This window comes from Phoca vitulina, unplaced genomic scaffold, assembly GCF_004348235.1.
Source record: "Phoca vitulina isolate PV1807 unplaced genomic scaffold, GSC_HSeal_1.0 scaffold88, whole genome shotgun sequence".
NCBI classification, from domain to species: domain Eukaryota; kingdom Metazoa; phylum Chordata; class Mammalia; order Carnivora; family Phocidae; genus Phoca; species Phoca vitulina.
Window position 1 is genome coordinate 2535315 of NW_022589791.1, and position 14170 is coordinate 2549484.

Sequence of the window (14170 nt, forward strand, 5' to 3'; positions counted from 1 at the left end):
TCTCCAGCTCTTTGAGCCAGCAGACAGCTCCTCGCACCCCGCCCCCCCCCTGCAGTTAGGGTAGGCAAATGGCTGTGGACTCCTAGGGGAGTGGATAGGTACCTGAAGTGCTCCTGCTGGGGCCTGTTTTCACCTCACCATCTTCCTTTGATTGACTCCTCTCTGCTTCTTGTCCTTCAGGGAAAGGGCCAATCACTTTGCCCCTCCTGTTGAAGAAATCCTTTTTTTTCTGTTTTAAATATCTGTTTCCATCTCTGTTGACCAGCTTGGCTAACTGGCTCCCCAAGGCATGGGCTATAACTTTGAGTTATGTGTTCTTAACACAGGAACCTTTGACTTGTACAAAAAGGGGTTTGTTAGCTCGGTGCTGAGCTCCCCTAGGACTTTAGAAGACCCCTGAAACTCCATGCAAAGCATGTTGGCTGGAAGGAACACTGCCGCACCTCTAATTGTAAAGAGAAAAATATTGTGTGCAGGACAAGAAAGAGCAGAGAAATCTCTGGAGTGGGTACATTTTCTTTATGCATCACAAAGATGTCAGGGGAAGGAAGAGGCTTCTTGTTAGAATATAAACTTTGAGTCCCTGAATGAGAAGCCACAAAGTCTACTGCATTGTAAATTCCAAGACTATTGCTTGAATTTTTTACATCGAGTTATCTTGAATGAGGAAGTTAGGATTCTAGCAAGTGGGCACTTGAGTTTTCCAATTTGATTTTAAAATATATGTATATAACTTTAATGATAAACAATGATTTGGTTTTAAGGCCTAGTCCCTGTTCTGGGAAAGTTAAAAGTGCTGCCTTTTTAAGGGGAAGGATCGCTGACTCACGTGAATGATACTGTTTTAATCGGGTGTTTTGATTCTTCGGTAATTATCTCAAGAAGTGATTAGCTACAATGGAGCAATAATAAATCCTTCACTCCAAATCAATATGAGTGTAAAACATCACATAATTTACATTGACTAGGACACTACAGTTTACATACTTCCATGTGGTCACAGTTAAAATACCTCCGTTCATATCACTGGGTGTTTTGAAGATAAGAGCGGGAAGGAAGCGCCGCATGTTCTCTGTTCTAGGAAGTGAGGACTTGCAGTTGTACCACCATGTTTGTCTCAACTCTGCTGTGCACTTGGCTGTTCTGAAGCTGGAGGGCACAGTCTCTCATTACCCCTGGGAAGACCTGATCATATATGGGGAAGACAAATAGACACACTTGACAGGAACAACGGAAGAGGTAGAGAAACTTCAAAAGGGTCATTGAGAACAAGGTGGAAGAGGACCTTCTGGGCAAAAACCAGTCCTGCATCTATTAGGTGATTTCCTCATCTAGGCTGTGATCTCCTTGAGGCAGGCACTCATTTCAGCATTCCGACCGCCCTGGTACCTGACCTCTGGTAGTTGCTCCGTGAATCCTGTTGGGAAAGAAGGGACAGCTTCTGCAAGTGAAGTGGGAATACACCACAGGACATAGGAGAGGTCTGGGGCAAGGAGCGGGGAGGGAGGGGCAAAATTTTTGATGTTTGTCTTTTGCGTATTGGGTTCAGGTCAGTGGCCGAGCATCTAACTGGAAATACTGTGCAGATAACAAGAAATATCAGCTTTCAGATGACATCTTACTCTCAACACTGAACTGCCCTGTAACTTCCATCCCGGGCAGTCAGTCTGTCTCACTGGATTCTGGTGTCTGTGGCATGCTGGCTGGCCAGCTGTGTCTGGTAAAAGAGACCAAAGCTCAGCAGCACCGTGGCCAGCCACGGGCCGGGCTGTGACCCGTGGAGGGATGACAGTAATGAGTTTATCAAAAAGAAGTTGGCCTTTATAAGCTTTTTTTATTTTGCTGTCCACAGTCCCCGTTATGGTAAGAGGCATGCAAGCCACGTATAGGAAGCGACTGGGCTAGTACGTCTGTGCTCCTGGAAGCTCTTTTCTCGCCACCTAAAAACCATGCAGCATGATGTTTCAGCGTGGTGTCAAGGCGTGAAGAGAATCTGAAATTTCTTCTGCTTGGACTTCAGTGATGGTTTTTATTTTCTTCGTAGTGGGTGAATCTCCTTGTTCTGGGAGGTTCCTGCCTTCCCACCTCTGCATGGCCTGGCCTCTCCTGTTCTTCCTGAATGTGGCCTCCCATTCCAGCTCACACCTTCTTTAATAAAGCACTGCTCTCCTCCCATCTGTCATGCTCACATGACCCCTTCCTCCTAGCACATCCTCTCCTCCATTCCCAACTAGGCTCACCATCACCATCATCTTCTCCAGGAAGCCTTCTTTCATCAAACTCATCCATTTGGTTCAATTTTCCTGCTTCTTCCTGGATGTAATCTTAAATGGCTTGTACTAGTGATTTTTGAACTTTGGAGCATATCATAATCATAATCATCTGGGGTAGGAGACCTTCATTTTTAACAAGCACCCCACGTGACTCTGAGGGGCACCAAACTTTGATATCATTTGCCTTTTTATCAGATGTTAAACTGACTCATAAGTGTAAGTATATCTTTCATCATTTCAAGCAGAGTAGAATATATCTTCAATTTTCATGTCATAACCTTCCTATGCCACTCAGTCTTTGAGCACAGAATCTGCTTTCCTGGTGATCACTGCACATGGAGAAAGCTATCAAGAACATGTCCAATCTTAGCAACATCCCCTGCCCCCCCATCAGTCAGCAAATGCATTGGGAACCAGCTCTGAGACTCTAGTGAAGGTCCTGGGGACCAGCTAATATACACTTGTAGAAAACATTGGAGATGCTGGGAATGGCAGGTTGCTGGATTTTTCTTGAGTTTCCATACTAATTAGTTTTGTGAGGTGGTGGTGGTTGTTTTTATGAAGATGCCCTTCTGAAGACAAGGAAGCCCAGAAATTATTTTATTCAAAGCCCTTTCCTTCAAATCATTCAAGTATAGTTGTAGAAAGGCTATAATCTATCAGGTATCAACAGTAATATTATACATTTACTGGTCTACCATCTGGACTTTTAGACTCATAAAAAATTCTCATATCTAATGATTCAGTATTTGCTTACTTTCTGTTCATGGTAAAACCATCAAATAGCGAGTATTGAATGACTGGAGTTGGCAGAAGCCTTGTCTGAGCTCCCTGGATAATTGTAATCATGCCAGCCCCCTTCCCCTGCTGGGGTTCCGCCCTCAGTGAGCAAGTGAGGTGGGGCTTGGGCCCCTGCAGCTCTCAAGAACAGTGTTCTGCACCCCATGCAGTTTCAGATTTTACACACTAAATATCTAATTATATACTTATTTGTCAGATCATTGTTGAAGGACCCTTTTTGTATGGGTGCTTCGAATAGGTCAGAAATGTTCTTGGCGTCTCCCTGACCTGGAAGGGAGTAGTGGGGGCGTGCAAGCCAAACATCCACCTTTGCCCCAGCGCCTTCAGGAGACCTGTGCCTAGATGCTCAGCACATGCTTGTAACTTGTGTCACTTTGTGCTTTACCTTTACTGTACTTTTTTTTTTAACTGTGCTAAAATATAACACCAATTTAACCATTTTTAAGTGTACAATTCAGTGGCATTAAGTACATTTACATTAGTTTGCAACTAATGCCTCACATCCATCTCCAGAACTTTCTCATCTCCTCCAACTAAAACTCTGTCCCCATCCCCCCCCTGCTCGCCAGCTCCTGGTAACCACTGTTCTACTTCCCGTTGCTGTGAATTTCACTCCTCAACATACCTCATATATGTGAAATCACGCAAGATTTGTCCTTTGTGTCTGGCTTAGTCGTTGAACATAATGTCTTCAGGGTTCATCCATATTGTATTACGTGTCAGAACTTCATTCCTTAAGGCTGAATAATATTCCATTGTAGGTATATTTCAGTGTATATTTTAAACATGGAACTGACCTTTGTTTTTGTTTTTTTCCTTGCTCTCAGAAATGGTTGACCTTCCCTCCTCCTTTAAGCTACCTGGGTTATTTTCCCCAAGAATCATTAACTACAGATTCAGAATTGGCCAGAAGCTAAAATGATTAGAGATAATTTTCACTTCAGATGTTAACATTCTTCTTTTGGACATTCAAAGACATGCATAAGTCCTTGCAGTTTTCCCTTAAGCCTTTTTCTTTAAAAAAGAGATCTTTCCTATAGCAAGATGGGCACGGTTCTTTCAACACATCTGATACAGAAATATCTGTGAGTTATATTTCTTATCATTGAAAGTACTTTCGCCTTTTCATGTCTACATACTTGGCCTGTTCAAAATTACCTTACACAGTCATACAACACAAAATTTTATTTGAGACTTCTCCTAAATATTACCACTAACCAAAATTCACAAAGCCTTTACAACGTGCACAGGAGGAGAATTACTCTAAAATAAGGAATCTGGAATGTCTGAATAAACCAGTATGTGATAAAAGGGAAGCAAAAAGGACTACCCAGGCTTCCCACTGGTGGGATGGCCTCCCATCAGGCAGTTCTGCTCAGATTCAGAGTCTGCACACAGAAATAAAATCCACCCCAGAAAATGTGAATACCATTTCCAGCTGCTTCTAGCATACAAAATACCCCTTTACTAGGCTATAAAAACATAGCCTTCACTTTGGAATTTTCAGTCGAGGCCTGTAGTAGCTTATAGTACATTTTTAAAATTGTACATTTTTAAAATTGTTCTGCAGCACTTGTTAAAAATGGTAGAAATGTATCAGTAATTCACAACAGTGTGTAGTCAGGTGTTGCCCGTGTAAATGTCAGCTCACTTTCCTGTGGACTGGGGAGGCTTCCAGCGCTATCCAGGGACCACCTTGAGGAAGCGTGAGGGGACAGTACACAGGCCTAGGCAGGAATGTCGCATACACCCTACACCCGCATCTCTTTTCAATATGGAGATCCACTCAGGGATTAGATGATGCGCTCCGGTTTTCAGAGCACTTCCCCACACAGCTGACCCTTGAACAACACAGGTCTCAACAGCGCTGATTGACTTCTCTGTGGATTTTTTTTCTAATACATACAGGACGGTACTTGTAAATGTATTTTCCTTATGATTTTCTTAATAACGTCTTTTCTCTACTTAGTTTATTACAAGAATACAGGATATAATGCACATAACATACCAAATATGAGTTAATCAGCTGTGTATGTTCTTGGTAAGGCTTTCGGTCAACAGGCTATTTTCAGTTCAGCTTTGGGAGAGTCAAAGTTCTACTCTGATTTTTGACTGTGCAGGGGGTCGGTGCCCCAACCCCTGCATGGCTCAAGGGTCAACGGTATATTCTCTCTTTAATCATGGCCTCACCTTCATATTTACCTCTTTGATTTCATTTTGATTGACCAGGAAGTGGTCGTTTTGCCTTTAGAGCTACATTTTAACAAGCAGCCTGTCCTTGCCCAAGGATTCATCCTAGAACACCCTGTATCTGCGTTTTCCCGCCTGCAGATGCGGATGGTAGCAGTCGCTCCCTGCAGGCCTTGAGAGAACTAAATGAGTTTAATGCCCCAGGGCACTTAGCATTGTGTCCGCCTCTTGGTGAAAGGTCAGTAAGGGACCCAGTTCCTATGCTATTCTTTATATTGTCACAGTAGATTTGGTAGAAAATGTGTAGCTGCCAACTGAGGTGTTGGGCTGTTTTCCTTTTCATTGGCTTTGTTCCCAATTTCTCCTTCATGATGATGACCCCCCAAAGGACAGCTTCCTCTCATGTTGCAGGGGTGCATGAATGTTGTCAGCCAGAGAGGAGACAGGAGGACTGGCCCCTCAGTAAAGCCTCCGTGTAATCCCGAGACACAACTTTGAATCACAGTCCCTGAGGAGTTAATACCTTGATCCTTTGTCATCTAATGCCTTATCTTTTGACCTTGGCCATTTAGGAGGTGACCCTTCTTACCTGGACTCATACTGACATTGTCCACAGTTGGACTACAGAAATCAGCTCCTGTTTTTCCCGTTACTTCATATCCCTGGCAAATCTTTAGCATTTCTTCCTGTTTCTCCCTGCACGCAAATATTTATATTCCACATCCTTCTTCACGTTGTAGGAAAGACAAGAAGACATTCCTAGGAGTCTCAAGTTGAGGAAGGAGTGGTAATACTTCTCCTTTGTGCCTCCTAGAAAAGAAATAGAATTGGCTGAGAATGAGCCAGAATCTAAGAATGAGGAAGAGTAGAAGTGAGCCCATTGCTCCTCTGCTTGCTTGCTTGCTTCATTCACTCATTCCTCCAGTATTTACAGTTTGTTGTTCTGAGTCAGGCACTGTGCAAGGAATGTGTCTCAGGTGTTGACCCTCAAGTTTGGTAATCCTTTAGGAGACCTGGCTTTCGAATAGGAAAAGTGTAGTTGGCAATAGAGAAACGCTGAGAGAGAAGAAAATCTACGCAAGGGCTTTAACAGGAGAATTCAGTGTTGGTTGGCAGGGGAAGTTGGTCCAGAACTTCCATGCGATTGTGGCCCACATGGGGTTGAGTTTGAGAAACACTGGGTTGCATGTTTTCAAGGACTCTGGCAATTCTCTGGGCCAACACCCCTATAGTGAAGAAATGCATATATTCAGGGGAGAAGGGCAGGTTGATGTTGTGCATGAGCCCACAGACACAATTCCATTCATGGTTTTCTCCTGGATGTTTAGGCCAAATCTAAGCCTTGGGATTTTAAAAGGATCTATTACCTCTGTCTTTATTTGAATTAATTGTTTTGGTAACTATAGAAGTAATTCATGCTTATTGTGGGAACTTTGGACAATAGAGGAGGAAAAACATGAACAGAGTTATGTCTGAGTAGTGAGATAATTAATGTTTTGGTCTGTTTACTGTCTTTCTGATAAGGTGGGGTGCTGATCTCTGTCTCTAATGCATCATGAAAATTTTTCCAAATCACCAGTTGAGTTTCAAACCTGGTTTTCTTGTGTAATTTATTTACCCATTTTTCTGTATGTTTATGTAGGCTGGTTCCATTTTTATACGTTTATAAACAAAACTGTGGTAAACATCCTTGTACTCATTCAAAGTAATTTCCTTAGTACATTTCTAGAAGTAGAATTACTGAGTCATTGCTTTATACACTCTTAAAAGTTGATAGTAACATCCTTATCTTGTCTATCTCCAATAAGATGGGGACCTTGGAAAGGGAAGGAAGAATCATAAGTTGCTTGCTTTTTTCCGTAATACCCCCACCCCCCAGGCCCTGACTTCTGTCTTGCCTGAGGGTCTCAGACATGTCCTATTTACTCATGTCTGGAGTGACTGCTGGATTTGAGGAACATCTCTGGAACCAAAACCAGGCCAAGGAATCATATGAGATTTGTAAGAAGCTGGCTTGACTCCTCCCAGGGCCAGAGCGGCCCTTTTACCAATAAAACCAACATAGGCCAGAGGGCTGGGGGCCCTGTGACGTCAATCCAGGACACATTTACAGCAATGGCCCCTGTTATTTTGTGTACAGACTGATCAGGACTGTGGAAGTTGTCCTGGGGACAGCAGGAGAATGTGAATTTATTTCTAGTCTGGTACTGCCACACCATACGCTGTGTGACCTTGAGGGCGGTTGTCTAACTCAGTAAAATGAAGACCATGTGATCAGAAAGGCCCCTTCAGCTCGTTTTCCCAGAGTCCACGGCTTTGGATTTACCAAGACGTGATACAGTTGTCTGAGTGATTTCACTTTGGGATGTCAACATCTCAGTGGCCCATTCATAGATCCTTCTTGGTCATCCACCACCCACAGATCATGACGTGACATGCCCGTGACAGTGACCTCCCTCCTGCCCCCCCATTTACATATTTATGCTCCTTCCACTGGAGCATTTTTTGTGTGTGTGCCCATATAGAGGAAACTTAAACATTTGTTTTCTTTTAAATTTCAAGATTGAAACTTCAAAAACATTCCATAAAATACTTCCATAAAACATTAATTCTGAGCATTGAGAAAACTGTGGTTCTTTGAAAATGGAAATGATTAGTGTTTCTAACTGGACACAGTGGCAGAGAATTTTGTGCATATTGTGTATCTCCTTTTTCTCTGTGCTGAGCTGGTGGTTAAGTGATGTTGGAAAGGGAGTACAGCACCATCTCTGTTTTAAATTAAGATATCTTCTCCCTGAAATTTAAGAAAATCACAACCACAACTTGAATTTTCTCTGCAGAGAAATAAAATATGCTAACCTACAGAATGATGTGAGGAAATGTTTGTCTGTTTGGTCGCTCTTCTGTGTGAATGAGCCACCCTAAAATAAGAAAATTATTATTAATTGTTATTATTTCTAATTATTGGAGAGTAAACTTAAAAACCTCATACTTTCTCCTGATGTAAAATATAGATTTCTTTCATCTTTATGATCTCATGAGGATGAGATAATTAAATAGGAAATTAAATTGTATATCCATAACTTAATAATGTTGTGCTTTTTCTTTTCAACCGTGAAGCCATATTTAAATCTGTTTGCTTTTTTCCATAATGGATGAGTGAGGCAAATAATTCTGGTTAGAGTCCATTACCAGCTTATAGAGAATATCCAAATTCTTTTTAGTCTCTATTGGAATTTCATTTTAAAAATTCAAACTAGAGATATTCCTTAGTAACAATTAAAAAGAAACATTTAGGTATACTTAAGATCATTCTAATTGAGTGTTCTCTAAGAAGAGTAGTTTTCAGGAATATATATGGTCATGAGCAGGTGATACTGTGTTTTATAAGCTAAATGCTTTGTAAATATTATTTATAAATATAAATATTATTTCATCTCATGTAATTATTCATTTCCAGAATCAGTTGCTTGCACAATTTCCTCCCTTTCTCTTCACTTTCCAACACTTCCTTCTTTTTTCCCAGTTATTCTGGACCTAACAATAAAATGTCCACTACAGTTATCCACAGCTACATATGTTGTTCCTTGCTGAGTTTTTTTAAACTGCCCTATTTGCCATATTTCTCCCCAGTTTTATAGAGTTGTAGTGACCAGCAGTATAGAGAGAACGCCAAATGCCACTGCTGACCCATGGAGTAACCAGTGCTGGTGTACCTTCTGGGGATGCACCGTGATTAATTTCTTCCTTTTCAAGTTAAGTTTGTAGTTTAGAGATCAGTTTAAGTCCATCTGGTTTGAAATCAGGATATAAAATCAGTAAAAATCATTTTAGAGTGTGACCTCTAGCCTTCAGCAAAGATTATTCCATTATTTCATATGGTCACTTAGCACACATTCTCTGGGGGCCTGCTCTGCACCTGCTACAGTGTTCAGTCCCAAGCATACAAAGATGGATATACTCAAGGTCCCTGCCTCCCTGCAGGTGTATGGGGCAAATCATGGTCTGGAGCCCACCTTCCCCAGATCCTATGGCTCCATCACTGACCACATGAGCAAGTTACTCCTCTAGCCCTGTTTCCTCATCTTGTAAATGAGACCATTTTCTTAGGTTCTCTTTAATGCTCCTTTTAGCTGTAATATTGCCAGCCTCTAATTATTGCATATTTTTCTTGGAATTGCATTATTACTGTTTGGGCTCACCATTTACATGTTGTAGTTAAAAATAAATGGGGGGACTCCAGGGTTTCCAGTCCTGCATGTAAAAAGCTTGGGAGTCCCCACTTTATCCCAACAATAAGAAAGAAGCTGCACAGACTGAAAAATCAACAACTCTTCTTGGATCCATAGGAGAGGGGAGGACCCAGGGCAAACCACTGCTCCTGAGATGAGAGACATAGACAGGCCAGTACGGGGAGTCAGGGATCCCGGGAGTAGAGACCCTCAGTCAATGCAAGGGAGCAAAGGTAGTCTCTTCCACAAATGCTGCTGGAACAACTGGATGGCCACATGAAAAAAAATCAATCTAGACACAGACCTTACACCCTTCACAAAACTTAGTTCAAAATGGATTATAAACCTAAATGTAAAACACAAAACTATAAAACATCTAGATGAGAACATAGGAGAAAGCCCAGATGACCTTGGGAATGGTGATGCCTTTTTATTTTTATTTATTTATTTTTTAGAGAGAGCGTGAGCTGGGAGAGGGGGTGAAGGGGCAGAGGGAGAAGGAGAGAGAGAGAATCTCAAGCAGGCTCTACACTCAGCATGGAGCCTGACGTGGGGCTTGATCTCACGACCCTGAGATCATGACCTGAGCCAAAATCAAGAGTCAAGACTCTTAACAGACTGAGCCACCCAGACGCCCCTGGTGATGCCTTTTTAGATACAACACCAAAGGCACAATCCGTGAATGAAAGAATTGACAAGCTGGACCTTATTAAAATTATAAAACTCCTGCAAAAGACAATTTCAAGAGAATTAGAAAAGCCACAGGCTGGGGAACAAATATTTGCAGAAGACACATCTGAAAAAGGGTTATTATCCAAAATATACAAGGAATTCTTAAAACTCAACAATAAGGAAACAAACAATGGCTTAAAAAATGGGCCAAAGCGTTTAGCAGACACCTCACCAAAGAAGATACACAGATGGCAAATAAGTATATGAAAAGCTGTTCCACATCATACGTCATCAGGGAAACTCAAAACAGTAAAATACCACTGTGCACCTATCAGAATGGCAAAAATCCCAAACACGGGCACCATCAAATGCTGGCAAGGATGTGGAGAGACATGAACTTTCGTACATTGCTGGTGAGAATGTAAAATGGTACAGCCGCTTTACAAGACAGGTTGGCACTTCCTTACAAACCTAAACCTATTCCTGCCATATGATGCAGCAGTCGCACTCCTTGGTCTTTACCCAAAGGAGCTGAAAACTTAGGTCCACCCAAAAACCTGCACATGGATGTTTGTAGCAGCTTTCTTCATCGGTGCCCAAACAAGGAAGCAAGCATTCAGTAGGTGAACGGATAAACAAACCGTGGTCCATCCAGACAGTGGAATAGTATTCAGCACTCAGAAGGCGTGAGCTGTCAAGCCAGGAAAAGACATGAAGGATCCTTAAATGCATATTACCAAGTGAAAGAAGCCAATCTGGAAAGGCTGCACACTATGTAACTCCAGCTCTGTGACATTCTAGGAAAGGTGAAACGAGGGAGATAGAAAAAGAGCAGTAGTTGCTGGGGGAGGAGGGGGAAGGTGAACAGGCAGAGCACCAGGGATTTTTAGGGTGCTGAAAATACTCTGTGTGATATTACAGTGAGAGATGTGTCCTTGCACGTTCGTCCAAACCCATGGAATGCTGTGAATCCTCAGGTAAACCATGGACTGTGGGTGATTATGATGTGTCAAGGCAGGGTCATCCTTGGTAAAAACGTAGCTCATGGCGGAGGCTGTGCATGTTGTAGGGGAGGGGGCACGTGGGAAATCTCTGGAGCCTTCCCCTCGATTCTGAAGTAAACCTGGACCTGCTTTATAAAAATTAAGTCCCTTTAAAAAATAACAACAAAATAAAAAGGGGGCAGCCCAAGAGGTGAGGCCTGACTTAAGAGCTTCTGTCTCAAATTAAAATTTTTGAACCTCCAGTAATATCTGCCTTTTCTTTTCCCACAATTTCGCTCATATGTTGTTCATAAATCTTAACTCTTAACGATGGGGTTTTGGCTTCCCTGTTAGGTGAAATATTTCATTTAACTTAGCCAAAGCCAGACTCAGAGCAGCCTGGGAATCGTTAGGCAGCTTCCCTTCTTCCCAATACATCAAGAGTCTCTGTATGGTTCCTTTTTGTTTATTTTTAGGGCGAGGAGGAGTTGTTTTGGACTCCCCCGTGGTGGTGGTTAGGTTGCAGTATTGTCTATGTAGCTGGAACATAAGCTGGGATTCGGCCCCTGCTTTGAAGTGGTAACATCATGAATGGCCCATCAGCGGAGTGCGGCCTGGTTCAGCATCCACAGGCCTGATTTCTGCTTGTAATCTGATTACGGGGTTTGAGCTGTTCCAGCCTGCAGCCTCCTGCTCTGCGTTTACTATATTTTCAAGGACACGAGTGCCTGATTGCTCTAGCCCTGGGCTGTGAAAAATCTCAACCCAGTTTTGCTTAGACGGGCTGAAGGCCACGGCCGGTGGAGAGCACCAAGCTCTAGAGCTCTAGAAAGTGAGTAAACTTTCTAGGTGCAACCATGTTCAGAAGCCCAGAGATTGCTGGCTGTCTGGGAGCTTTCAAGTTCCCTGAGAAACAAGGTAAGGCGAGAGAAAGAGGAACTGCATTTGCGGGTTTATTTTATAACGGGATGAATGCCTTGCATCCTCCATTTTACCTTGTATTCTCCTGTGTCCCGTTAGTTATAGTTTCCTCAAAGGACACTTGAAAGATCCTAGTGAGTTTATAAATTAGCTTATTTTGTGGCTGAAAAACGTAAGGTTTTTTTTGTTTTATTTTTTTCCTATTGTAGGTTAGAGATACTGCTGAACCACGAAAGCCTTTATGCAGGAAAAATTGCAAACTCAATCACAATGCCCAAACTTTGGGTCCAGTTCTGGATATGCTGTGCTTTAGCTAAAATAGTTTTCTAAACCAAATGCTATATATACTAAATTATTTCCAGTAGACAGTGGTGTTTGTCTTTTTATTAAATCTTCATGTGATACTCTTTGGAACAAAATGTTGTTTTTGTAGTGGCTTCCTTTTGAGTACAGAGGAAAATGCATGCTTTCCATTTAACTACTGGAGTGGCACTGCGGATTCTGTTCACTGATTGAACAAAACTGAAATGCTCAAGTTATTTTGACCGTCACATGTGAAATTCAGGCAGTCTGTGTCCAAGTCTTTTACAGCACAAATGCACTTTTAGGAGGTGATTTGAACAGGCCTCAGCTTCAGGAATTTTCTTCTACAACATTTGGTAGCTTTTTGAACTGAGTTCTCTTTTTTAAAATACATAACAAGATATTTGTATAAGTAGGAAAAAAGCTTAGGTGTTTAGTTGGCATGATACCTTTCATTTTATTATATCTCTCTAATTGGTAAGAATTTCCAAATTCCGGGATTCTGTATGTGTTTTGCTGGATAATGACATGTCAGCATCTGGTCTATTTTGTACCTCCTTTTCCTCAGGCTTCTGCCCCCAAATATTAAACAGTAAAAGGCACTTGCTTAGAACTCTGTGTAAGTGGTCTGCTTGTGGTTTTCTTGGTGGACAAATGGTTACTATACCAAAAGCTGTAAAACAGATTACTTGCCATTAGACTGGTATAAATTTGTCTCTGCCTGGTTTTGATTAACTGGTCCACCCGGATGTGTGTTTTTGCTGCATGGGATTGTTACCACCTGTCTTTACATAATACATATCTTATCTTCAAAAATAAAGAAATTGTTAATTTGATGTGTTGTTGTTGTCTAGATTTTAATGAAGACAATAAAGACAGCGGACTTGTTCCCCTGCTCCTCATTAACCCCTCCACGCACACATTCTTTAAAGGCATCTCAAACATATCAGGCGGTGATGAGTTTCACTGTTTCTGGTTACCTGGACCGAAATTGTTAAATGTTTTTTCTCCTTTTTTTCCCCTGAGTATGTAACTGTGCTGTTCAGTATTTAATTGCTTTGAGTTATTCTTGTAGCTATAACAAATTTAAATGATAGTATTGAACTATGTCGGATTCCGCCCCCCCCCCCGACCACCTGCAGAGTTATGTTGGCTAAATTTCAGGAGAGGAAGAAACTTTGCCTATGTAAAATGTATGTTGTGGAATTTGATTCTTAAAAGGTGTCATTTTTGTATTCATATTTCTTGTCTGGTTAATGGTTTCCTTTTTCTTAAGTTATATGTTCAAAGGTACTTTGAAGAATTTTTTTTCATTGGAGTTTTTTTTTTAAACAAAACTTATTGTGTAGCTATTTCAATGTTACATTTTTTCTTTCCCCTTAGATTTCAACCAGAAAAACTTAAACTGCGTTGGATTACCAAGTCAAAGAAGAGTTTCAAGGTAAAGTGGGCTTTGTGCAAGGAATCATAAGTTTTGAAGATTTGTGGTAGCTTTTAGAATTATTCTCCTAAATTCCTAATTCATGAGTTTGAATGTTTAGCAATATGTTTTCTCCCCAGAGTTTGATTTATTAAAATATATAAAGCAAGCTGACCTAATAGTACGTTCAGCTAAAAAAGATTATTTTTGTATTCATTAATGCTGTTTATGGGAACTATTTACAGATCAGATATAAGTTTGAACCTGTAAAGGGCTATTATCTTTTCTTTCTTGTACCAGCCTCCAAGTGTGGGATGTTCTTTTGCAGTCTGTCCATCAAGTAAGAGAGCTTTTGATTTTTTAAGAAAAACTTTA

At 41.4% G+C, this 14170-nt stretch overlaps 1 protein-coding gene across 3 annotated transcripts in view; it reads left to right on the forward strand.

Annotated features, from left to right (window-relative positions):
- Positions 1–14170, forward strand: part of SVIL (supervillin) — a 226376-nt gene that overhangs the window by 115007 nt on the left and 97199 nt on the right. For all 3 annotated transcript variants that reach the window (XM_032395877.1, XM_032395875.1, XM_032395876.1), the window contains exon 3: positions 13759–13816. The gene's annotated coding sequence lies outside the window, so the exon portion shown is untranslated. The remainder of the gene's footprint in view (positions 1–13758; positions 13817–14170) is intronic.